The 27,358-nt window shown below is 41.6% G+C and overlaps 1 protein-coding gene across 3 annotated transcripts in view; it reads right to left on the bottom strand.

Annotated features, from left to right (window-relative positions):
* Nucleotides 1-27,358, bottom strand: part of LOC137348190 (F-box/LRR-repeat protein 20) — a 146,204-nt gene that overhangs the window by 100,807 nt on the left and 18,039 nt on the right. Inside the window, exon 1 of one of the 3 annotated variants that reach the window (XM_068013522.1) lies at nucleotides 14,043-14,060. The exons of the other annotated variants lie outside the window; for them this stretch is intronic. The gene's annotated coding sequence lies outside the window, so the exon portion shown is untranslated. Of the gene's footprint in view, nucleotides 1-14,042; nucleotides 14,061-27,358 lie in introns of those variants that run through there. 3 annotated transcript variants of the gene reach the window in all.

The raw sequence follows: 27,358 nt of genomic DNA, 5'->3' as shown, positions 1-27,358 counted from the left end.
ATATTCTGGTGCCAAGGTTCAGCTGTGTTTAATCTACCCAGTCCCTTAATGCCTAATTATTGTAAATCCTAAAGGTCAAGTGCCGTTGCAGATTGGCAAGTGCTGGTAAGTTTCCAGCTCCAGGTTAAAAGAAGCCAGCATGAAAGGACTACCGTCTCTATTTTTAATACTTTCTAACCATTTGAAGTGTAGCCAATGTGTTCTAAACCCAAGATTTTTAAAAAAATATTCTATACTAGAAGATCTCCCATGCTTTGCACATGGTTCATCGGATGCTATGCAGTTGACAGGCAGGAGTGGTATAGCATATAATGCACAAGATATTACTCTGTAATCGTAACAGGCCACAACTCCACACTCTATTGGTGCAGCTTTGTCCTTTACTGCCAGAAAGTCTAACAGTTAAGTATGCAGAGTTTCATATTGCTCAAGAGTTCAACTGTTGTTCGGTCAGGAAACTTAGAATAGAGCTCGCCAGTCTCAGGCTCCAAATCAAAAGCATGCAGAATTTCAGGTAGCTTTGTGACCAAGTTTGATTTCTGTGCTTGCAGGTGCAGTTTTTTAATACACTAACTAGGAAATAAGCTGCATTTACATGGAAACTGTAAACCAATAGCGTTGCTTATAATGTTTATTTGCTCACGTACTCAACTTTATGGCATAATGTTCTTTTTTAAAAAAAGGCAAGATATACTGGAGGATATTCCAAGCAGAGGGCAGTGGGGAGAGTGATAGCACAATTTGATAGCAAGAACATTCCAGGGTTCTGGGATCAGTGGGGTGTTGGCTTTGGAAATAGCGATACTGATAAGTTCACAGTGTGTACCCATGGGAGTGAACGCTGGGAGAGAGATTTTGTGATAATGGATGGCAGTGAAGAGTGTGGCAGTATTTAGGAAGGGGATTTTCTGGGCATGGAGACAGGGCAAGAGGTGGGGCTGCATAGTCTGGAACCACTGGAGAGAGGGATTTTGGGGCTCTGGGTGAAGTGGAAATGCTGCTGGGTTTTGAAAGCACTGCAAAACAGGGTGTATGGGCAAGAGACCTGGAACTGTTGAGAGGGCTATTGGATATGGTACTGTTGTGTTTATTGGGCGGAGTCAGTTTGTAATTTTGGAAACAGCAGAGTGAAGAGAAATGAATTCCCTCTACCCTCAAAATAGTAGAGGGGGTTTCCCAACGCTGAGGCGGAATATCATCTTAATTAAAGTGCTTATTGCACTTACAATAACAGTCAACTGTATGCCAGCAATTAGAATGCAAGCACACCATTACACTTGACATGCTCTTGACTGAGTGCCAGAAAGCCATTCTAAGGAACCCGCCCTACTCACAGAAAGGTCTGGAAACTAATGTTGAGTCTCACAATGCTTTTAAGTTCTCCATTTACAGCCCAGACACAGTAATAGAACTTCCCTGGCAGAGGATAGCTGGGGCAGAAAGAGGCCCAATTTTCACAGGCTTTAGGCGACTGGCACTGGAGAACAGCAAATCAAAAGTTGAGAAGGCTCAAAGCTGGCATCAGTCATGGAGGAGGAATGAACCAATCTGAAATAAGTATAACAGGCTTAGACATAGGAAGTTTAAGTTAAGTTTAGGACAGAAAGTAAATGTTTCATTTACAGAAAGTGGCGCTACACACTAGATAGATAGATATCGTCTGGTATGGTTTTTTTCAAACGTAGCTCAAATCACAAAATATAAATAGCTCTCTGTGAAGTCAATAGTATTTAAGAGGTAATTAGGTGCGCATTGAAGAGGACAAATGTTAAAGGATAGGTAGAAAAAGCAGGGTCATGGAATTAGAATAGTTCCAATGCAGAGCTAATAACCACACACAGACCAATGGCCAATTCGCCTCCTTCAGCACTGAACCTTCTACGATTCTCTGGTTTGATCCTAGCCTCCGAGCAGGAAGGTTGAGGACTTTACTGGTCAGGTGACTACAAAGGCCCTATTCTGAACCACGATTCAGTTCTTGGCAGGAGGCAGAAAAGACACCTAAATCAGAAGCCCTAAGCCACACCAGAGTAGAGGCACAATGAAATGCTGTCAGTGAAGAAGCTTTGCAATGGGACCAAACGGAGAAAAAACAAAATTAAGCTAACATTTTTCTCCACTTATTCAGCTTCCACATATAAAAGTTATGCATCACCACCAGGCAAGAACAAACAATTTTCATTTTGATGTTGATTTCAGAAGTATCAAAGGTTTGTTAGCTTGAGTTTCCCCATACAAAAAGGCCTAGAAATTCAGTAGCGTCCATTTTTGGGTGCCTCACCCACAGAGTGCTAACAGCCCACAGACAAATGTGGAGAGTCAAGGAGCCTGGGAGTTTTGGGCCTCATTATCATGTAGATGGTGCCGCAGTAAGAGCCCGCATAGGCCCGTAAGTCAATTTTCAACTGAGTGATTGGATAGTTTCATGAGGTGTCTAGAGAAAAAACAATTGGGCCTTGGAGTGTGACCGGAGGACTGTTGGGGGTGCTGGGAGGGGGGGGGGGGGGGATGGTTTGAGGGAAGATTGCAGTGGTCTGAAGTAACGTTCCTCTAACTTTTTTGGAGCACATGGGCAATTTGTTTTAGTGAGTGGCACCTTTAAAATTTTTTTGCATGGCCATGCACACATGACATCTTAGAGGCGGACTTATGTGTGGCCCGCACAGGGACTTTCAGGTTGCTGCGCAGCCAAGCATGTTAAAGAATACTAGTCTGGAGTATTGTTGGGGTGGGGGAGGGGTGCAGTCAAAGAGGGCGCAGGGCCTGGAGTGAGGTCAGAGATCTTGAGACTGGGAGTAGCGGTCATTATGGCAAGTTTGTATTTTTTTTATATAAAAGATTTTGCACCGTTTAACCTTGATTTTCCCTGAAACAATCAGCAAAGTTGCAAGAGGAAGACATTAGGCCCCGCATTTGCATATGTTAACAGCCTTACACCCGCTTCAGACTTGGGTAAAGGATGCCTCATGTTAGGCCTTCACCAAATGATAACCGGTGAAGCCAGCACCAGAATTGTGAGCATGCGGTGCGGATCCATTTTGAACCCAAGACAGCACTATTGAGCCGAAAAACTGGGTGCTAAGGAGTAGCACTTCTAGTCCTAAAGAATTCTGTAGTAATTAAATAAAAGTAAGCTAAATAATTGCCTTGCAAAATTATAAGAATTAGCATAATGGTCCAGGAAATGACTGGCAAAAGAGGAGAATAATTTTCCCTGGTGATTCCCTTCCATGCAAGAGAGAGAGACACACAATACGTTTCATATTTACTAACGGCTGTGCAATTATGGGTTTACCCAAGTTTACTCCTCTCAATACAAAGGTTTCTCAATTCAAACTATCTGATAACATTTTTGAACACCAAGTTTCACTTTTCCACAATATTTATAATGCTCAACTTAAATTATTGGCTAATTCAACTTTTGCAAGTGCAAGAGAAGACGGTCATGAGTAATAGTTTACTGCTGAAAATTCAAAATACCTCTGGTTCTAACTATAGTGAGTGCTGAGACTCTGAGAATATCTTTGCCAATGAAAGACACATGAAGGCCAAGTCCTCCTAATTCCTCAGATGAAGAAAACTCCCAAAATTACATTAGACAATGAAATGCAGTCTTGAATGCTTTTGTTACTTAGTACGCAGCTAAAACAATGACAGATTTTTTTTGTTAAGCGTCTTTCAACAAAATCTGCATTAATATTGCACCTTATTACTTCACGAAAATATCTTAAAGCACTTTACCCAATGAATTAATTCTTGAATTGCAGTGCCCTTTAATGCATTAGCAAACACATCATTCATTCTGCTGGAGTGATGTACCACAAACAGCAATGAAATGAATGAACCAGTTAATCCATTAGTGGAGGGTTGGCCAGGACATCAATACTCCCCCTGCTCCTCTTTAAATAAACACCACAGGATCTTCAATGTGCACTGAATAGGCCACTTTAATGTTCATCGGAAAGATTGACAACTAAGCCAAGAGAGTTGGAACATCAAATCCCAAAGGTTATATTCATGATCCGGATTACAGCACACAAACTACTTTTAATAGCCATTATATGCTTTCGCTATAGAACCTTTTTGTGATGCCAAAAGTATCTACCACTAATAGTAATGGAAAAAAAGGTTTTGCTGCATCAGGCTCGTGCACTGAGGAAGCAAGATATGCAATGGATGCTGCAAACAACAATATGTCAAATCCCTACCTCCAACTCTACCATGGGTTACCAGTACGACTGCCGCTTGCTGTGAATGGATCTTGTGAATAATCCTGATGGGTGCTGTCACAAGGTATTTCTTTAGACAATGTAATTAGGACTAACAGGGTGTTCTCTAGAATTTATAATGTTTGATCCAACATATCTACCAGATTTAAAGATTGGTTTCAGTCAGCTGTGTCTCAAGAGATGCCCCATTCTTCTCTAACAATGGTGAGCAATACACATAATTGGTTTACGCAATCTGACTTTGACAGTGTATTCAATGGGAAATGTGTATCCCAAATTGGTCACGAGCTAAAGAAAACCTAAGACAATTAAACAATCAAGACAAGGTCTTTTGGTGGCAAAGACAGCATATTAAGGATGTTTTCATATTAAAAAAATTGAAAATTTAGTCGCTGCAATTGCTGAACCATTAAGGAAAATGTAAGGTGGAAGAAGTGAGCAAACATTAAAAGCTCAACAAAAGATCAGCCAAACTCTCAGCCTGTCGACACTGAGTAAATGGCTCCAACGTAAAAGGCATCCAGTAGCAGAAATCACAGAACTAAAGTAGAGCAATCATTCTTTCTTCTTTTGGGCCTCCTTATCTCGAGAGACAATGGATACGCGCCTGGAGGTGGTCAGTGGTTTGTGAAGCAGCGCCTGGAGTGGCTATAAAGGCCAATTCTGGAGTGACAGGCTCTTCCACAGGTGCTGCAGAGAAATTTGTTTGTTGGGGCTGTTGCACAGTTGGCTCTCCCCTTGCGCCTCTGTCTTTTTTCCTGCCAACTACTAAGTCTCTTCGACTCGCCACAATTTAGCCCTGTCTTTATGGCTGCCCGCCAGCTCTGGCGAATGCTGGCAACTGACTCCCACGACTTGTGATCAATGTCACACGATTTCATGTCGCGTTTGCAGACGTCTTTATAACGGAGACATGGACGGCCGGTGGGTCTGATACCAGTGGCGAGCTCGCTGTACAATGTGTCTTTGGGGATCCTGCCATCTTCCATGCGGCTCACATGGCCGAGCAATCATACTATCAGAGATAAACCCCATGGATGAACAGAGATTCAGCATCATCCACATACATCATAATATCCAGAAGGTCTATGAAGAGACAAACATTATTTCTTGTAAAAACAAGTCATTAAAAAAGGGTCTTGTAACACCCATAGGGACTGATTATTTGAATGAATGCAACAGATTTTGCCTCATTTGACTTCTGTATATAATTAAACTGTATGTAATTAATCTGTAAAGAAATCTGTTCAAGTAGTTTTACCCTATGTACTTTGGTTTCAGAAAAGGGAGGCAAATGTAGTGGACACCCACATGATCTCCAGTGATCAATATACTATTAGGAGTTAATAATTAAACCCAAGCACACAAAAACAAACATGTTCCAGGGACACAGTTTGGTTGAAAAGGTATCCTGTTTGCTTATGGAAATGGCTTCTGAGCCACAAACACAAGATGAAGGTGTTGGGGGAAGAAAAAGTTTGAACCATAACAGTTATCTGTTGCTTAAAGAATCTCTAACTATCGCAAAGTGCTGTGTCAGAAAAAGAACATTTTCTTCTTTATACCAGAGTCACAGCTGCATGATGTTGTGGCAATAAACATCTGTTCAGTACTACTATGGTATAGTCTATCCAGACTCTGAATACCACAACTAACTAGATTGGTTTAAAAAAAAAGCAGCTATCAAGGGAAGCGCCAGTTTATAACTGCAGTTAACTTGGCACCATCAGCTGCTAGATGATGGGCTAAAGAGACAATGTTGCCTTTTGCTGAGTCACAGTGAGAATATATCAGGGATTACTGTGCAAGAGAGGTTTGTTCCAACAGTCTAAAAAATGCTTGCAAACTACAAAAATAGCTGAGGCAAATCATCCCCCAACATCATTAAGTAAAGGTCAGTTCCATAAATTTAAATCCAAACAGTGGTTGCCTACACTCAAACTGAATTGCATCAGTAAATACAGTCATCATAATGAAATTATGTCTGCAGTTCCAGTCCAAACTTTAAAGAAAATCTGCTCACCCCATGTACTTTACATCACATCCAGAGTAGTTTCACTTCTCATTCACGCTGTTGAACAACATATTGCATTTATACAGCACCTTTAGTGTTGGAAAAAATCTCTCAAAGAGAACTTTTGCTAAACTGAAGAAAGCAAGAGAAGGATTCCAGAGAGTGGGACATAGGTGGATAAAGGCCTGGCAACCAATGACAGGCCAAAGCAGAGGGTACAACAGATGCCAGAGTCAGAGGAATGGGAGTCCAGGAAAGGGTTTATAGACCAGAGGAGGTGAGACCAAAGGGATTTAAATAACGGTATTAAAATTGAGAGATAAAACTAAAACAGCAATGCTATAAAAATTAAGATACTAACCAGTGAAATGTACTAGGACTATGATTAGCCAACAGGATACCTAACAATTATTAAATCAAAGAGCTATGGTGCCCTGAATGACTAAGTAGGTGGATGTACTGCATGGTGCAGGACTGTGCCAAACAGGCCAGTAGCAACTTTAATTCCTTGCAAGTGCTGAATTGGCTAATCTCCACGCTTGATGCACTGCAACTGGTCTCAATGTCCTTGTGCCTGTGGCAATGCTGGGGGAGGTGGGCGTGGGAGGGAAGAGGGAAAAAAATGACACTTGGGGTTCCTATTCCTGACTTGTTATCCAACTAGCCTTCTTGGAAGGAGACATATGGACACTGGAGTAAGGTATGAAGGGGTGGGAAAGTAGAAGATGATGGGGTGAGGGTAGGGAGAGACAAAAACAAACTCGAGTGTTAAGTCCATTTTCATTTTGGAGAGAAATTTTCCATATTGAATGTGAAGTAGTGTGAAATTTGCCACAAAGTACATGGCAACAGCTGCTCGTGATTCTCCATCAGTTTCCCTCCTTGTCTGTGAGGAAGCTTCTGGACTCCAATTTCAACTACAGCACAGCAGCACAGCCAATATAAGGAACTCCACACTTGGAGACTACAGGCACAAGCTTAGAGTCCTCTGGGGCAGACTTCAAATCAACATCTGTTTAAAACTGAATCCTGACTGAATTACATCCTTACCCTGGCAGCCATATCTTCAACTACCTAGGCCTTAAGCTATGGAATTACCTCCCCAAACTTCTCTGAAGGGTCACTGACCCGAAACGTTAACTCTGCTTCTCTTTCCACAGATGCTGCCAGACCTGCTGAGTGGTTCCAGCATTTCTTGTCTTTATTTCTCTGCATCTCTACCTCTCTCCCCTCCTTCAAGACCCTTAAAAACTACCTCTTTGACCAAGCTTTTGGTGACCAGCCCTAATCTCTCATGTGGCTTTGATAATGGTCCTGTGAAAGGCCTTGGGACATTTTACAATGTTAAAACCTGTATATAAATGCAAGTTGTTGGTTCTCCTTTCCCAATTACTGTTTCCCTAAATGATGCTGCCAGTTACTTAGATAATGAGTACAAAAAAAAAATCACACCACCTAGAGAACGAGAGAACGAAATACAATGAACAAATTTTTTTAAAACACTCACGTGAAAAATTACTGAGTTCAATTTGAAAACCCATTGGGTCAGAGAGAATAAAACTCAAATTGTTCAGCCTAAAGATTCACTTCATTGGGAACACCTTCTGTATTTCTTGAATGTTGACAGGGAATGTTGCGGTGGGGTGGGGGAGCGAGCGCGAGAGAGAGAGAGAGAGAGAGAGATAAACAAACAAAAACACTCAAGTAGCTGCTTCATTTCTACTGGCTTGCATGAAGACTAGCTATCTGGTAAGGCACCAAAATATTACCTGTAGAATCATACCAGACAGTCAAGCCCTCCAAACCCAGGCAACTTACTCATGTTTGTGCTTACAATTCTGACTTGTTGATTTATCCTGCTTGAAATTTTATAGGCCTGGAAGATTGGGAAGGGACTTGGCTTAGTGCTGCTGCCCAAGAACACCAGATCAGTTAGTATTTTGGCATGCATGCAAATTAGTAGGAACCTGAATTTAAACTTTCTACATGGTAAACACCATTGCAGTGCACAAACACAATGGTTGAACACTTCAACCCTCCTAAATGGAACAATATTCCTGTGAAGCACTTGAGGACACTAAGCTGAAGGAGATACTATCCCTTTAGTAAGCTATCAACCCTTGGGCACATCATTGTTCGCTTAAAAAGGTCCCATGCCACTACTGTTCCTATTGGCAGAAGGGTCGAGAACCAGAGGACATTGATTTAAGGTGATTGGCAAAAGAAACATTGGCGACATGAGGAAATTTTAACACTGCAACTGGTTGCGATCTGGAAAGCACTGCCTGGGAGTGTAGTAGAGGCAGATTCACTCATGGCTTTCAAAAGGGAATTGGATAAGCACCTGAAGAGAAAACACTTGCAGGGCTACGGGGAAGGGCGGGGTGTGGGACTAGATAAGGCATGGGCACGACAGTCTGAATTGCCTCCTCTGTGCTGTAACCAATGATTCTATGATTAATCATAAAGAATGGAGGCCTGGCTAATCTCTGAAGAAAGCTTTCCTATACCCAGCTACATTAGATTCATTTCCTTAAGTGAAATGGAGTTACTGTATTTAGATCCCAGCCCTAAATCGAGATTATAGCTCTCAACACTAATCAAAAATCTTTTCTTTGAACGATAATTCAAATTCAATTTCAACGTTACAAAGATCCAAACTAATCCTGATTTTATTCCCTTCTGTTTACTCCCTAGAGGCAGTGCCTCATGTTGAGGAATAATTACATAACTGCTATCAGCCCTTGAGTGCCTTACTCAAGTAACCATTCTAGGTGTGCAAGACGGTATAGCAATTATTTCTAGGTTCTTAAACCATGAAGGGAATCAAAGTGGAGTGCCATCAAGTGCTCATCAGCACCCATACAGATGTACCATCTAATAAACTCTGAGGCAGGATCTAAGTCAATCCACACTCCAGCCAGAGAACATGCAGATAATTGTAACACCCACAACCACACTTGGAGAACAAGGATCAAACCCAGAAATGTTTTGATCTTTAATGGTGAGAATCACTGAGTAATATGCAAAGCTCAACAGTGTCAAATTTAAACCCAACCAAACAAGGTTAAAAGACAAAGCTTGTATTAAGTTTAGCAACTTACTGAGCATCTAGCACTTTGTACTTAACTTTGGCGAGACCATAACTACTAGCACTTAGCTCTTCAAAATGCTGATGGAAATCCTTTACCTCTAGAGTTACATTCATCTCCCTTATCCTGGTTATTGCATAATACAATAGGTCTGTAGGTTGGGATTTTTAAATTAAGAGTGGACTTCATCGCAACTACTCAACAATAATTTTAACCTTAAATATTGCAATCCATATTCCCATCCTTAACTGCAGGCTCTCCCAATGGCTTAGGTGAGTAAAGATACTGTCGAACTAAACTGTGCATGAGGCCTCAGGTTTGATTCTCAGAACGAGATGATCTCAGGCTGCAAATGGCCTCCGAACCCCTGCAAATACATCACCCGAGTTCACCTCCACCCTGATATCATCCTTTCTTGGTCATGTACTTGCATTTCTGCCATGGCACTAGGTTACATTTCTGGGATCCCATACCATTGCACAAGAGCTGCAGCAGTTTAAGAGGATCGTTCACCACCACCTTCACAGAGCAACTTGGGATGGGCAAGCATTGCCCATTAACAATCTTTTTTTGAAAAAAGCCTGTGGATTGAGAGGGACATGAAGTTCAACAGGTTTGATATCCTAAAAAAAACAGAATCAGAAACACTACCATGAGATTCAATTTCAATGCAGGGAGGAGTAAAAGGCTCAAGGTATGGCAGCCCTTTGGAACTTACCCACTCAGGAAGAGTGGAAATAAACCAAGACTGATAATGTGTCAGTTGTGGGCTTCCATTCCTAGCCTTCCTTCACATCTGGTTACAGTGGAAGTCAGCCAAGTACAAACTGCTATCTTGCAATACAACCGCGAAACTCCTCCCTTCAGTGACGGAAGCAAGAAAATACAAAACATGAAAAGTGAGCAGTGTGATTGGAATCCTGCAAGTATATAATTAAAACATAATTTGTTGAAAAAGCCTATTGTAAGCCTCAGTTAATGCAAATGGCTTTGTATGAATTGCTGAAAATGGCTGCACTCAGGACCACAAACAAATCAAGTTTACCATACTCAACAACCTGTTGAGCTTCGTAGGTATAAAAGTTCTGGAAGGTGTTAAAACTGAGTCACCCATCACCCCTGTGCTCGTTGACCTACAATGGCTCTCAATCAACCAACAACTTGATTTTAAAATTCTCATCCTGGTTTTCAAATCCCTCCATGGCCTTGCCGCTCCCGACCTCGGTTATACCCTACAGACCTACAACCCTCTGAGATACCTGCACTCATCTAATTCTGGCCTCTTAAGCATCCCCCCTTTTAATTGCTCCATGGGTGGCTATGCCCACAGCCGCCTAGGCCCGAAGCTCTGGAATTCCCTGCAGCGCCTTGGGATGTTTTTATGACATTAAAAGGTGCTATGTAAGTACAAGTTGTTTATATACCCGAATTTGGGGGGGAAAAATTAAATGTTTAGGATCCTTTCTGCTGATTGCACCTTCCAGCAGTCATTGGGTAGCATATGATGGCACTGGACTCAGTCATGCTGCTTTCCAAAGAATGCAGTAGCCAATCCTCAAACTTGAATTGAGACATGAAGAATGGCCACATGGATGATGTACTGCATGCCTCTTACTTTCAGGTGAGGAAGAGGGATCAAAAGAGATTTGAGGAAAAAAAAGTGTCCTTTTACTTCTGACACTCAACTTCAAATCTTCAGGTTTTGAAGGAATTACTGAGTTAGAGAATGTAATAGAGCTGATTTTAAACATGCAGTTGGAGCCAAAGCACTCCTGGCTTGTTAATTGCCTCCATTACATTAATTAATTAATTCAACTGCCTCATGCTATCAAGTTTGGTAATGAATCCAAGGCCAGCTTCTCCAATGTCATCAGCACTCCCTGCTTCATATCAAAACATTTGGAACTACGAATTTCATTAGTTTCTGAATTATGTTGTGCACCGGATCAGATTTTACATACCCTATTGATATTGCCAATACTGGGTGTTTTGTAATCAGAACTACTGTCATTTGGGAATTGTTGATATACCCTATTTTCTGTCTGCTATTATTCTGATTTTCTCGGTCTCAAAAGCAGTAAATGCTGGAAATGTACAGCTGCTCTCGGAGCAACTAAAATAGAAAAAAAAACATTGAGTGCAGTCATTTCATCCGAGGTGGACTGGTTTGTTGCGCATTGCAAGCGTTTTCTGTTCTTATTTGACTTCTAGTATTTTATTTTAAAAATGTTAAAAAAAAAACTTTCCGAGAAAAGGTTCATAATGTGAGTTTCAGCAGACACTGAGTCAATCCAAGACATGAATCTCCAGGCACAGAGGCCTCAACATGCCAGTCATGGACTGGTGAGCTGCAAGACAAAATAAAAATAAAGACTACCATTTGTTCATCCATCCAAAATGAGCAACCTACAGTTTATCGAACAGGTCTCTGTTGGCCATTTTCACCTTCACCACACTTTCTAGGTGTCCATTCAAAGGGTCAAGGACCCTTTGTGAAGAAAGTTTTCTTGACATCCATTCTAATTTTACCCTTCACTGGTTGTCTTCTTTTCCATAATCTACCTTGAAGTAATCATTCATGGTCTTGCCCCTCCCGATCTCTGCAACCTCCTCCAGCCCTACAACTTTCAGATATCTGCACTCCTCCAATTCCGGACTCTTGCACATCTCAGATTTTAATCGTTCCACAATTAACAGCAGTGCCTTCAGCTGCCGAGGCCCATGTTCTGAAATTCTCACCCTAAACCCCTCTGCCTCCCTACCTCTCTTTCCTCCTTTAGGCCACTCCTTAAAACCTACTTTTGGCCAAGATTTTGGTCATTTGCGCCAATATCTCCTTATGTGAATAGTGTGAAATTTTGTTGAAACAACACTCCTGTGAAATGTCTTAGGACATGTTACCACATTAAAAGGGGCTACATAAATGCAAGATGTTGCTGCTGTAACTGCTTAAATAGCCCAAGCTATTCATTTTGAACCTCATGACCCACAAGGACCTCCAGTTTTGTTCCATAGGCATTGTGTGTGAATATTGCAAGTGACAACCAGTCTTTGTAATTAAAAAGTTACAAGATGCCTTGTTCCAAAATGCCTTAAATAAAAAATGGTCAGCCATGGCAGGTACAGATCAAAGAATCAAGCTTACTCAATTGTGATTTTAAATGACAACTGTATTAGAGAAATTATGGCCAGTTCTGTTGCCAGAGGTTTCTAGCGTGGATTTATCTGGGCCTGTGGATCAGTGATGACATAGTAAAGCATCTTTCATAGAATTTATAGCACAGAAACAGGCCATTTGGCCCAACTGGTCTGGGTGATGTTTATGTTTCACATAACTCTCCTTCACCTAATTCCATCAGCATATCCTTCTATTCCTTCCTCCTTTATGTACTTACCTAGTTTCCAATTAAATACATCCATGCTGTTCACCTCAAGTCACTCCCATGTTCCAAATTCTCACCGCCCTCTGGATACAAACTTCTCCAACATTCTTCTCCAGTTCTGAAGGGTCACCGACCCGAAACGTTAACTCTGCTTCTCTCTCTCTCTCCACAGATGCTGCCAGACCTGCTGAGTATTTCCAGCATTTCTTGTTTATATCTCCAACATTCTTCATTGGATTTATTAGTGACTATCTTATATTTCTGACCTCCAGGATTTGCAGTTCCCCAGGAATGGAAACATCCTTTCCACATCTACCTTATCAGATCCATTTATAATTTCTAAAATCCCCATTAGATCACCCTTCAGCTGTGTCTTTTGTGGAGAAAGAACCCCTGTTAGTTCAGGTCTTTCCTGATGGTTAAAGTGAACAGCCTTGTCCGTATGTTTAAAGAACCCTCAGGGAGAAGGTCTTTGTCCCTTTAACATGGAGAACAGTAAAATGCGTAATTACAGTACATGTGCTGTCTTGTACAAAAAGTTCATTTTTTCAGTTGGTATTAATTAATGCTTACAGCCCGAGTTTTAGTTTGATGGATTGTATATTGAATCCACCTACTGTTACAATTCAGAATGTCAGTTGGTGAAGGATGATACTAGAGTCAATTTTTAAATAAATATGAAATATTCCAAGCATATACGTCCCAACTCAACACCCACATAGTTTCAGTAAGAGTCTCTTTATATGTGCTCAAGTAAGGCCCGAATTAATGCCCTCCACTTGTATATAATTAAACTATACAATTTACACCTACCACAGGTGAGGACAATATATTCCAGTAATGTGACAAGGCGGTATGTGCAACACCTGGTCTCACTAATGTCTCCCAAGATACTAGGCAGGTAAAGCCACACTCCAGCTCAGAGGGTGCAAGAGCCATTTGAAGGTGCAGTCAGTGCTGTTAAAATATCCAGCACAAAATCCAGAATGTAGGTGGTTTTTTTTTTTAAAAACTTATATGCTTCTATAAGACCCTCCCCTTCACTTACATTTTAAGTTAAAAGCCTGTTTTTCTAGTCAGCCAAGTTCAGTTTTGCAATACTGAGAAGCAGGCTAGAGTTTCTCTGCACTGCCTCAACAGCTTGAATATTTACTTGGTGTTGCTGAGTATGATACGAGTTTTGGTTACAAATTGTGGTTTGACTAACTATACAATTTACCTCCTTTGACATCAGTATTCAGTTTGCTTCATTAATTGCTCTACAGTGCAATTACATGTGAAGTACTGAGCCTATTAGCACCCCCATATCTCTCATCAAACTCACTGTTAGCTATTTCGACAGCATTCAGGGTATGCATAGCATTCAATCTTTTCTTCCAGTGTGCAGAACCTTAACATTTATATCTGTTAAAATTTTAGTGTGCCACTGCTCTGCCTATTTACATATTTTTATCTAGTTCCTCTTGTAGCTTCCTGTCTAAACAGTGTAGGTTTGGACTTGGAACTAAGCAAAATGAGCTATCAAGCCAGCAACGCTCCACTCCATGGATTGGCGCATTGCAGCTCTAATGTGAGGTGCCAAAGTGCTGCTCACCGCTCATTTTTAAAAATGCATTCACATGCAACAACTACTCAAGATAATGCACAGGAGCTTGCCCTAGTCCTCAAAACTATACATCCAAACATGTATTTTTGGAATTGTTCTTGAACATATCAATAAAGCTTGTGGTTTCAAGAACAAAACCAACTCATCAAATATTAAGCCTCTCAGTGAAGGGTATTGAATATGATAGTACTATCACTTGTCAGTGCTTTTATATAACTGATGTGCAGTATATTAATTTCCTATGAATATTCACAAGTATATATTTCAAAAGGCTCCTGGAATACAGTTAGGTTTACTTGATCCCATGAGTGAGATGATCAAATAACTTCCAAATGAGCTTCAATGCTACATTCTCAAGGGGGACCCATTCCATCGTCAGTACAGCAAATCCTATGCGAACACAATGTGGTTATTTTATCAGAAAGCCTCTGTTAACTCCCCTCCCACCATATTTATTTTGAATCACCAGTGGAGTCACACTGTCCAAACATCGATATGGTGCAACAGAGTAGATTTCTTTTCAATTGCCCCTTATTTATTCCTCATCTTTTACATCACCTGCAGCATGCCTTAGTCCCCATTCCAATTAGGTGCAATAATGTGGTTGTGAATTGTCCTCCAATTGTCCCCAACCAGGTTACGATGGTGGAAAATAGGAAGGATTGTGCCACGGCACTACTTGACACCTCCCTTCATGTGAAGCATCACAGATGGGAGATATGTGCCATCCACACCACCAACGGAACAGTGCATCACCAAATGGCCTTATTGGTCAAAGATATATTGCATTAACTAATTGCACTCTGGATAATAAAAATGAGTTTATTTACATGTGTGCATATTGTTATGACCGGGGCAGGAGGAGTGCACAGTTTTCCTAGTTCCACTTCTCCACAGGTCACAACATATATTTAAATGTTCACCCAGTTACCATAACGGCCAATCATTGGTGTATTTTATTCTGGGATAAAATACACCAATGAGGTTTCTTTAACAAACAACAAAATTATCAATTTATTAAAGAACAAGACCTAACCAGTAACAAAGCAAAGCATCAACACACAGACTGAAATATGAAAGTTCCCTTTTTACTTTAGCCCCTCATACACACACACACACAAAAAGGGAATTTTCTCTTTAGGGCTGTTACAAAGAAAAAAAAAATACTTTGGCCAAATACTTATTAATTTTTGAAGTAAAACAAAGATGTGGAAAGATGTCAGTTGTCCACTTATTCTGGTATCTCAAATACTCGTAGACAGCTGGGATCTTTCTAGAACAGTTCTTTTCAGGCAACGTTGATCAGTTTGGCAGGCTTTCCAGGAGAAATGCAGCAACAATTTCTATATTTATTACACTCAATTCTAAGAGCCTCTCAAAGAGATGGAAAAGCTGGTAGGCTTTTCAAAGATGGAAAAGGCTGAGCTGGGGTTTTGTCCTTGCAGGTTGATTGTTAAACTCCTTTCAAAACAGTGCGCACACTCCAACTCACTGTCCAAAACAAAAGCAAAAAAATCTCGAGTCAAGCCTCCTGACCCCAACAAATCTTAACCTGACTTCTCAGTAAATATCCTCCCCAGGTCAAAAAAGACCCCTCTGGGTACTTCGCTGAAGACAGGCGACTTCCAGCAAGTCCAAAAGGACCTTCCGATGACCTCTTTTTAAAAAAAAAAACAAAAGTCCAGCATGTCTGGAAACCTTTTCAGTTTTAAAACCAAAGTCCTCAAAAAAAAATGCAAACACTTTTGTGAGAGAGAGGGGAGAGAGAAAAAGAGAAAAGAGAGAAAAAAAGAAAAAAAAGAGGAAAGAAAGAGAGGGAGAAAGAGAAGGAGAGTCTTTGAAGGTTACGTTCCTGATGGATGAGGTATTCTAATGTGGAAAGAGTCAAAGGCGAGTCAAAGGCTACTCAAAGTCTTCACCTGGATTTGGTAGTCTGTTCTCAATAGGCATTAAAACTCTTCGGCTGCAGATGGCATTAACAGTTCCTTCAGCAATACAAATGGTTTTTTGAAAAAAGACTTTTCTTCTTTATGCAATTAACTCAGCCCGTAGCTCCCTGTAGAAATTTTGCTGAGAGAAATGACAGCTTTCTTCTTTTCAGTATCACACCTCATTGGAGAGTCTCTCTAAACTAACTCATTCCGACCGTTTTTTGCCAGTTCTACACACAGTTAAATGGAAACATTATACCATGTGACCTCGCTCTCCTGCCATCACCTAGGTAACAAAAATGCAGCTGCTTGAACACTGTTAAAAACAGAGTCTTAAAAAGCACACCTTTTTTTTAGATCAGAGGAGAAAAAAAATAGATACAAGTCCGTGATATCTCTGCCCTTGGCAAAATGAAACGCCATCCCTGAAATGCGTTTCATTACAATGCAAAAAAAAAAAAACTGGAAAAGACATTTTTTTCATTCACACCCATTCATTCTACTGATAATTTACAGCATTTTCTTGATATCAAAGCCATCCATATAAGGTAACATGGTTGAATTAGCGACAAAGCGTCAGCAATTTTTTTTCCCCGAAATATGTAAAATTTTCAAAGACTAACAACAAACTCCATCGAAAATATTCTAGCATTTCGGTTTTTAAATTTTTCCACAAACATTAATGGGTTATGGTCCGTGTACATTAGTATTTCTTTATAGTCTTGGCGGACCTTACAATGTTTGAGAGGCAGCAAAAGTCCTAAGGTTTCTTCTTCCACAGTGGAATACTTTTTTTGATGGCAAATTTAGTTTTTATGAAAAGTACCCTACTGGCTTCTCTATGCCTGATTCATCATCCTGCAATAAGATTGCATCAACCCCCAGGTCACTAGCATCAAATGCTATTTTAAAGGGTTTAGAAAAATTTGCAGCAGCCAACACTGGTTCATTAGTTAAGATTGCCTTTAGCTTTTCAAAAGCTGCCTGGCATTCATCTGACCATACTACTTTGTTTTCCTTTTTTTGTAGCAAATCGGTTAATGGAGCAGTCACAGTACTAAATTCCGTACAAGTTTCCTGTAAAAACCACACATCCCTAAAAACCTCATTATTTCCCGTTTAGCTTTAGGGATAGGGAACTCTACTAAAGGTTTGTACCTTTGCCGTTTTTGGCAATACCTGTCCTTGCCCCACATTGTGTCCGAGGTAAGTTACTCTTGCTTTTCTGAATTCGCTTTTTTCCAGATTTATCACCAAGTCCACAGCTTGCAATTTTTTAAACAGAATTTTTAGCTGGTTTAAGTGTTCTTGTCAAGAGTTACTGTATATTCGTACATCGAGATACACTTCACAGTTGGGAACACTGGCTACCACCTGATTCATTAATCTTTGAAAAGTGGCTGGGACATTTTTTAGCCCGAATGGATCAGCCAGCACTGATAAAGATGGTCAGATGTTACAAAAGTTGATATCTCTTTGGCTCGAGGAGTCAAAGGAACTTGCCAGTATCCCTTTAACAAGTCGATCTTGGAAAGAAACCTAGCACTGCCCACTCTGTCGATACAGTCTTCTAAATGTGGATTTGGGTAGGAGTCTGCCTTCGTTACTGCATTGACTTTTCTGTAGTCTATACACAACCAGGTTGACCAATCAGGTTTAGGTATAGAACTATTGGTGAACTCCAGCTGCTTTAACTAAGTTCCATCAAATTGCTTTCCAGCGTGTACTGGATCTCTGCTTTTACTTGGCCTGTTTGTCCAGACTTAAGCAGTAAGGATGTTGTTTTAAAGGAACAGTTCCCCTATATCCACATCATGTGTGGCTAAGGTTGTACATCCCGGCTTATCCCGACAAACTCTTAAATGTTTTGAAAAGCCTGGTTAGGTCTTCACGTTGTTTTGCCTCTAAGTGCAAAAGCATGTTGTCCAATTTTCCTAGCCATTCTGTATTCGCTAATCTAATAGTTGAAGGTTCAATCTAAGAATTGTCTAGGCCTCCTTCTGCCTATCCTTTTCCTTCTCAACAGTCCTGATTACCTGACATACTTGTACTGGCTTATCCTCCTCCCTGCAGTAATATTGCTTTAACATATTGATGTGACACAACCTGTTCTTCTGGCGATCAGGGATATCAATCAAGTAACCTACCTTACCCACTCTTTTGATCACTCTATATGGGCCACTGAACCGTGCTTTTAATGGTTCTCCCTGTAACAGTAACAGCACCGATACTTCATCCCCTGGTTGAAAATCGTGGGCTTTTGCATTCTTGTCTGCCCATTTTTTCATATTGGCTTGGGATGCTTTGTGTTCCTGAGCCACACCACAAGCTTTCATGAGCCTTTCCCAGAACACAGATACATAGTCCAGTATCGAAGATTCACTCTTTAGTTCCAAGAATCTGTCTTTTATGAGTTTTACTTCATGTCCGTAAACCAGTTCGAAAGGACTGAAGCCTGTAGATTCATTCGGTGAGTCTCCGGTGGCAAATAAAAGAAAGTCTAGTCCTTTATCCCAGTCATGCAGATATTCGTGACAGCATGTTCTAATCATTGTTTTGAGAGTTTGGTGGTATCTCTCTGAAGCTCCCCGTGACTGTGGGCGGGCGATATGCTGAAGATTTCAACTGTCTAATCCCCAAATTGCCCATGACTTCTTGAAATATCCTAGACATGAAATTAGAACCTTGATCCGACTGAACTTCAAGTGGTAACCCATATCTCGTAAATAATTGGGTTAGCTTTGCTACTGCTATTTTAGCAGTAAGTGTCCTACAAGGAATGGCCTCCAGCAATCAAGTAGCTATATCCATGATAGTAAGTATGTATTGATTTTGTTTTTGGCAAGGGTCCTACACAGTCTACCAATGCCCTGCTAAATGGTTCCTCAATCACTGGTATGGGAACTATTGGTGTCGGTTTTATGGTAGGTTGCAGTTTTCCCACCATTTGACATGTATGGCATGTCCTACAAAATTGTTTCACATCCTTTGTAAGACCTGGCCAATAATAACATTGGCTTATATGTGATTTGGTCTTCCGAATTCCCCTATGTGCTGCAAAAGAAATGTCATGTGCTAACCTTAATAATCCCTGGCGATATTTAGGTGGTACCACTATCTGTTCAACAACTGATTTGATTTTGATTTAGAGATACAGCACTGAAACAGGCCCTTCGGCCCACCGAGTCTGTGCCGACCATTAACCACCCATTTTTATACTAATCCTACACTAATCCCATATTCCTACCACATCCTCACCTGTCCCTATATTCCCCTACCACCTACCTATACTAGGGGCAATTTATAACGGCCAATTTACCTATCAACCTGCAAGTCTTTTGGCTGTGGGAGGAAACCGGAGCACCTGGAGAAAACCCACGCAGACACAGGGAGAACTTGCAAACTCCACACAGGCAGTACCCAGAATTGAACCCGGGTCGCTGGAGCTGTGAGGCTGCGGTGCTAACCACTGCGCTGCCGATAACTGCCCAGTCTTCGTCTGCAGGTCTATGAGGCAGTCTCCATTTCCTCCTCAAAACCCCATTTGCCATATAACAACCTTCTGGAACTCCTTTCGCCTCTGTCAGAGCCATCTGTGCTATTCAGTATATCTCTGGATCAGCTTGTTGTGCTGCAATGATAGACGATCTGTTAAACTTCTCATTGGGCCAAATAAGGTTGCAGATGCTTGGCTGTTTGTGGTGCCACTTTTATCTCCGACAATCCTATTTAACCATTGCTCGGGTGACTATACACGCAGGAACTATTCCTGGAATTTGTTTCTGTAATTGCTCCGTTTCCCTAATTTCACTTGGTTCCTCTGTAATTATAGGAGAAACTTATACTTTTGATCCAGCCAAATCATTTCCTAGGGGTAGATCAACTTCCTCCACTGGCAAACTGTGGACAACTCTTAGTTACCATCCCAGATAGTAAGTCACTTTCTAGGCATACTTTATATAAAAGGTACGGGTATATGCTCCCCGCCAATTCCTTTAATTAAAACTTTAGCATTCAAGGCGCTCTCTGGTGGAAACGTTATATCTTTCCCCAGCAAGAGTGCTTGGGTTGCTCCTGTATCCCCGAGTATAATGATAGGTTTTCCTGCCTCACTTAAGGGACATGAAGTTACCTTCCCCTTTGACAAAAATTCATCATAACTTTCAGCTATCTTATTCTTAACCTCTACTCTCACTTTAGTTTTTGTATCTGGTTTTACAGCTACTGTTAAAGCTCTAGCCTGGTCTGCTATACTTTCAGTCAGTCAGAGTCTTTTCCTCTGCATTAACTTAGCGTACCCCAACAAGTCCTATGGGTTTACCTCACAATTCCCAGCATTCTGAACGAAGATGACCCGTTTTGTGGCAATGATAACACTTTGGCTTGCGAACCTCACTTCTACCCTCAGCACCTTCCTTTCTTGCTTGAGGTGGTGATCCTGGGGCTTTCCTAGCCGTTCTTCTTGTCCTTGGCTACTTGCCTTCCTTGCATTCTCCCACTTTCTATTCTTCTCGGGTTTATGGGGGTGGCGGACAAAAGGTTTTGGCTTATTCATGAGCTCAAAATCATCAGCATTTTTCGCTGCTTGCTGAGCTTTCAAAACTTTCTGGTTATCTACACAAGTTCTCACTACTGAAGGAATGGAATTTTTTAAATTCCTCCAAGAAAATCAACTCTCAAAAGGTTTTCATATGTGGTTTCCAGCTTTAATGCCCTTTTCCAATGGTCAAAATTAATTTGCTTCACCCTCTCAAATTCTACACACATCTGCCCAGCCAATCTCTAAGTTCCAAAACTTCTGACAGTAAGCTTCAGGGGCTAACTCATACGTAGCGAGAATAGCCTTTTTTGCCATCTCAATCTACAGAAGCCTCTTCAGGAAGCATGGCATAAACTTCATGAGCTCTGCCAACCAACCTGCTTTGCACAAGCAGTGTCCAGCTTTCCTTCGGCCATTTCATCTGTTTGGCTATTTTTTCCAAAAGATATGAAAAATGCCTCTATGTCCCTTTCCTCAAACTTGTATAAATTTAACAGCTTTTCACTAGGTCCTGGGCTGAATTCAGATTCCTCCTGACCCGAACTGTCCGTGGATTCAAGACTACCCCTCTGTCTTAGTTCCATCTCTTTTAGCCTAAATTCCCTCTCTTCGCTTTCACTTTCTCTCTGAAGTTCAAGTTTTTTTTTGCTAATGCTTTTTCTTTTCCCCTTTCCTCTTTTGCCAATTCAAGTTTTTTCATTTCTTATTCCTGCTCAAGTTTTTTTCATTTCTAACTGAATTTTGGCTAATTTCACTGCATCACTCTGACTTACTACCTTCTTGTTCCTCGTCGTCATCTCATTCTTCCTCTAATTCCAGATGTTGGGTCTTAAGGTCAATTATCACTGCTTTGCTGGCACCTGATTTCAATTCTAACCCCAATTTTGCCGCCAATTCTTTCAGTTTCTTAAAGTTATCAAGTCACTGAGGGGAACATTCTCCTTTCCCAGAAACTCTGCTACAACTACTAATGCCATTCTAATGGTATGAACTGTACCTTAATAAACAAAAAAATCTGGTTCCTTTTATTTTTTTCATAATTGGTGTTAGATTTGGATTCTGAAAATCGAGTTTCCAATTAATATGATCCCAGACACGAGACCAATTAATATGATGCCAGACGCAAAACCCCAATTAATCTGATCCTGATCCCAGGCGAGCCGCCCAATTAAATACGTTACGACCGCAGCAGGAGCGACGTACTGTCAATTCAGTTCTGTCACTCCACAGGTCGCAGCATATTATTTAAAACTTTCCACCCAACCGGAACACAGCCAAATCAAAAAAACTCTAGTAACCCCCAGAATAAAACAGACCAAACCACGTATCTTTAGACAACAAATTAATTTTTTAAAAATCCTAAACACTATCATGATGTCTAAAGACCTTATAACTTATTTTAATCTAACTCCCCCATTCACACACACACACTCAAAAATAACAGTAGTTAACTGGTTTTAAAAGTGGTGATTTTAAAAATTAGCTGCTTAAGAATAAATAAATAAAGTCTTTGTAGGTTTCATTCCTGATGGATGAGGTATTCTAATGTGGAAATAGTCAAAGGTTACTCGAAGTCTTCACATGGTTTTGATGCAGTAGTCTGTTCTTAATAGGCATTCAAACTCTTCAGCTGCAGCTGGCATCAAGAGTTCATTCAGCAATACAAATTGTTTCTCGAAAAAAAAAGGCTTTTCTTCTTCAGGCAATTAACTCGGCTCATGGGTCCCTGTAGAATTTTTTGCTGGGAGAAATGACAGCTCTCTTCTCTTCAGTAGCACACCTCGTTGGTGAGTCTCTCTAAACTAACTCATTCAGACCGATTTTTACCAGTTCTACATAGTTAAGTGGAAACATTATACCATGTGACCTCGCTCTCTCCTGCTGTCGCCTTGATAACAAAAAATGCAGCTGCTGACACAGTGCCTTAGAAATTCCAGAACACACTCTCCCTTAAAGGTGCACTGTTTTTAAAACAGTCTTAAAGGCACACACTTTTTTTTTTAAAAATCAGAGGAGAAAAAAAGATACATGTCCATGACAGTGTCGACAATTTTAGTACCGATGCAACTCTGAATTTGCACAACTTTGGAGACACTGACGCAGAAACCACCTTCCACCTTTGCAGTGCAAATGCAATCCTGAGACTTGGCAGCTAAGAAACCTCACATTACACTATAGAGAGAAGTCTGAAGAAACGAAAGATTTCTGGTATCTACTTGGAAGTATAAAGCAACAGTTAGATTACTCATATGTTGCACCCTGCTTTCACAAGTCAGCCTGTTCTGAAGCAAGACTGTAGTCATTAACTCCAAACACAGCCCGTGCTTCCACAAGTTTATCAGCATTAACAACAAAACCAACACCATCACCATCACACATCCTGCCCTCACGTTATCCCGCAGATAACAACCAATCACTTCTCCATTGTAACCAGGAAGTCACATCTAAAAGCTGAATGGATACATTAACTGGTTACTAAGACAAATGTTGAACTTCCGTAATTGTTTCAGGAAACGCAAAGCAGTCTGGCAACCAAAGAAAAACTATGCAACTCCTGGCAGTAGAAAACCCAAGGATTCCATTAGGTGAACAGCTGCATCTGGCATGTGCACACATCCCACTCCAGATGGCAGTCTCTTGGGTACAAAGCAGCCTTAAGATGCTGGTGTATCGGACCTGCAGTCTGAAATTGGAAAACACATTCCAATCTGCAAAGCTCTGCGACAGAATTAAACTGATTGATCAGAGCCCAGGTTTACTTAACCATTAGTTAGTGCTGCTGTTCAATATTCAGTGTATTAACACCTAATCTGTACTAATGCTTTGTCTTTCAACACACCATTAACATATTGTTTGCCTTTGCTCCGTGACCTTTTGGTCAGCTACGTGGCCTGGTCCAATCTGCACCTTCTCCTTTGTTATCTCTCACCCCACCCCCACCTCACTTGCTTATAATCTGTGACTTTTCTAATATTTGTCAGTTCCGAAGAAGGGTCACTGACCCGAAACGTTAACTCTGCTTCTCTTCCCACAGATGCTGCCAGACCTGCTGAGTGAATCCAGCATTTCTTGTTTTTGTTACTTAACCATTAGTCTCAGTCACCTTAAAAAGGTGCACTTGCCACATTAGCAGAATAATAAATGGTGCATTACATGGTTGGATCACTTCTGTTATAAAACAGTGAATCATCTGACACTGGCCATCATGGGAAAATATGCTAGTATGCTTTTGAAATCATAGGTATTCTGCATCCCAATTATTGATCTAAGTTGGTTATTGAACCATCACACATTTATCAACACTAACAGAATTTCTTACCAACAGCTGTTTCTAAATTCACTTGAAAAAGCCCTTCAAAACACTCCTACAGGGGATGCAGAGACACCACCTATGGCAAATGTGAGAAGCAGAATGCAGACTGGTTTCAATTTCACTTTGAAGTAGCCAGAAGCGCTGCACAAAGAACAGCTAGGCGCTGTGCAAATGACTACCGGCAACACCTAAATTAAAAACAAAATACTGCGGATGCTGGAAATCAAAAATAAAAACAAGAAATGCTGGAAATACTCAGCAGGTCTGGCAGCATCTGTGGAAAGAGCAGAGTTAACGATTAAGATCAGTGATCCTTCTTCATAACTGGTAAATATTAGAAATGTGAAAAGTTATAAGCACGTAAAGCGGGGGTGGGGCAAGAGATAACAAAAGGAGGTGTAGATAGGACAAGGTCAAAGAATAGCTGACCAGGTGGTCATGGAGCAAAGGCAAACAATATGTTAATGGTGTGTTGAAAGACAAAGCATTAGTACAGATAGGGTGTTAACTGACTGAAAATTGAACAGCCGCAAGTACAAACATGAAAAAAACAGTGGGTAAGCAAACTGAACAAACTAAGATGAAATAAAATAAAACACAAAAATATAAGAAAAATAACTAAAAAATAAAAGTAAAATGGGAGGCCCGTCATGCTCTGAAATTATTTAACTCAATGTTCAGTCCAGCAGGCTGTAGTGTGCGTAATCGGTAAATGAGATGCTATTCCTTGAGCTTGTGATGTTGTTCACTGGAACACTGCAGCAATCCCAGGACAGAAATGTGAGCATAGAGCAGGGAGGAGTGTTGAAATTGGCAAGCAACCAGAAGCTCAGGATCATCCTTGAGGACTGAGCGGAGGTGTTCCGCAAAGCGATCACCCAGTCTGCGTTTGATCTCCCCAATGTAGAGGAGACCACATTGTGAGCAGCGAATGCAGTATACTACATTGAAACACCTATGCAGTCGTACTCAGCTGGCCTCCAAAACTGGAAACATCAGAGGAACGTATGATGGCATTAAGAGAGCTTTTGGGCCAACCATCAAGAAGATCGCCCCCCTCAAGTCTAAAACAGGGGACCCGGCACTGACCAACGCAAGCAAATGGACCGCTGGGCAGAGCACTACCTAGAACTGTACTCCAGGCAAAATGCTGTCACTGAGACCACCCTCAATGCAGCCCAGTATCTGCCAGTCACGGATGAGCTGGACGAACAGCCAACAAAAATCGGAACTCAGCGATGCCATTGATTCTTCAGCCAATGGAAAAGCCCCTGAGAAGGATGGCATTACCCCTGAAATAATCAAGAGTGCCAAGCCTGCTATACTGGAATGAGGGAGCAGTACCACAGGACATGCACGATGCCAATATCATCACCCGCTATAAGAACAAGGGTGACTGCAACAACTACTGTGGAATCTCCCTGCTCAGCATGGTGAGGAAAGTCTTCGCTCGAGTCGTTTTAAACAGGTTCCAGAAGCTGGCTGAGCACGTCTACCCTGAGGCACAGTGTGGCTTTCCAGCAGAGAGATCCACCATTGACATGCTGCTCTCCCTTCGCCAGCTACAGGAGAAATGCCGCAAACAACAGATGCCCTTCTACGTTGCTTTCATAGATCTCACCAAAGCCTTTGACCTGGTCAGCAGACGTGGTCTCTTCACACTACTAGCAAAGATCGGATGTCCAAAGCTACTAAGTATCATTATCTCATTCCATGACAATATGAAAGGCACAATTCAGCATAGCGGTGCCTCATCAGACCCCTTTCCTATCCTGAGTGGCGTGAAACAGGGCTGTGTTCTCGCACCTACACTGTTTGGGATCTTCTTCTCCTTGCTGCTCTCACATGTGTTCAAGTCTTCAGAAGAAGGAATTTTCCTCCACACAAGATTAGATGGCAGGTTGTTCAACCTTGCCCATCCAAGAGCGAAGACCAAAGGTCCTCATCAGGGAACTCCTCTTTGCTGACGATGCTGCATTAACATCTCACACTGAAGAGTGCCTGCAGAGACTCATCGACAGGATTGTGGCTACCTGCAACGAATTTGGCCTAACCATCAGCCTCAAAGAAAACGGACATCGTGGGACAGGATGTCAGAAATGCTCCATCCATCAATATCGGCGACCACGCTCTGGAGTGGTTCAAGAGTTCACCTACCTAGGCTCAACTATCACAGTAACCTGTCTCTCGACGCAGAAATCAACAAGCACATGGGAAAGGCTTCTACTTCTATGTCCAGACTGGCCAAGAGTGTGGGAACATGGCGCACTGACAGAACACCAAAGTCCGAGTGTATCAAGCCTGTGTCCTCAGTACCTTGCTCTATGGCAGCAAGGAATGGACAACGTATGTCAGCCAAGAGCGACATCTCAATTCATTCCATCTTCGCTGCCTCCGGAGAATCCTTGGCATCAGCTGGCAGGACCGTATCTCCAACGCAGAAGTCCTCGAGGCGGCCAACATCCCCAGCATTTACACCCTACTGAGCCAGCGGCGCGGGAGATGGCTTGGCCACGTGAACCGCATGGAAGACGGCAGGATTCTCAAGGACACATTGTACAGCGAGCTCTTCACTGGTATCAGACCCACCGGCCGTCCATGTCTCCGCTTTAAAGACGTCTGCAAATGCGACATGAAGTCCAGTGACATTGACCACAAGTCGTGAGAGTCAGTTGCCAGTGATCGCCAGAGCTGACGGACAGCCATAAAGGCGGGGTGAAAGAGTGGCGAGTCGAAGAGACTTAGCTGTTGGCAGGAAAAAAGACAGAAATGCAAGGAGAGAGCCAACTGTGCAACAGCCCCGACAAACAAATTTCTCTGCAGCACCTGCGGAAGAGTCTATCACTCTAGAATTGGCTTTTATTGCCACTCCAGCTGCTGCTTCACAAACCACTGACTACCTCCAGGCGCTTACCCATTGTCTCTCAAGTCAAGGAGGCCAAAGAAGAGAAGACACATTTAAACACAATCTTGTGATTACTTGAGACTAGCAACTGACTGCCATTTGGTTCTGGTCATCATAACTGAAAGATCAGGATCATCATTTTTATACTTCACTGTTACTCTCCGCGCAGCAGTCTAAACAGTCAATTTTTGTTGGCATGGAGGTCAGTTCCAGAGCTCAGACATGGAGAACACTCAAACCAGACCTGGCAAGTCAAGGAATCTGACACACTGTCCAATCCCATGGGCACAGACTGACAGAATGAACCTGCTCAGCCTGCTTTCCAGGCAGACATGGGACATTCTT

The sequence above is a fragment of the Heterodontus francisci genome, chromosome 33, assembly GCF_036365525.1.
Source record: "Heterodontus francisci isolate sHetFra1 chromosome 33, sHetFra1.hap1, whole genome shotgun sequence".
NCBI classification, from domain to species: domain Eukaryota; kingdom Metazoa; phylum Chordata; class Chondrichthyes; order Heterodontiformes; family Heterodontidae; genus Heterodontus; species Heterodontus francisci.
This window is presented reverse-complemented; position numbering and strand designations above follow the sequence as displayed.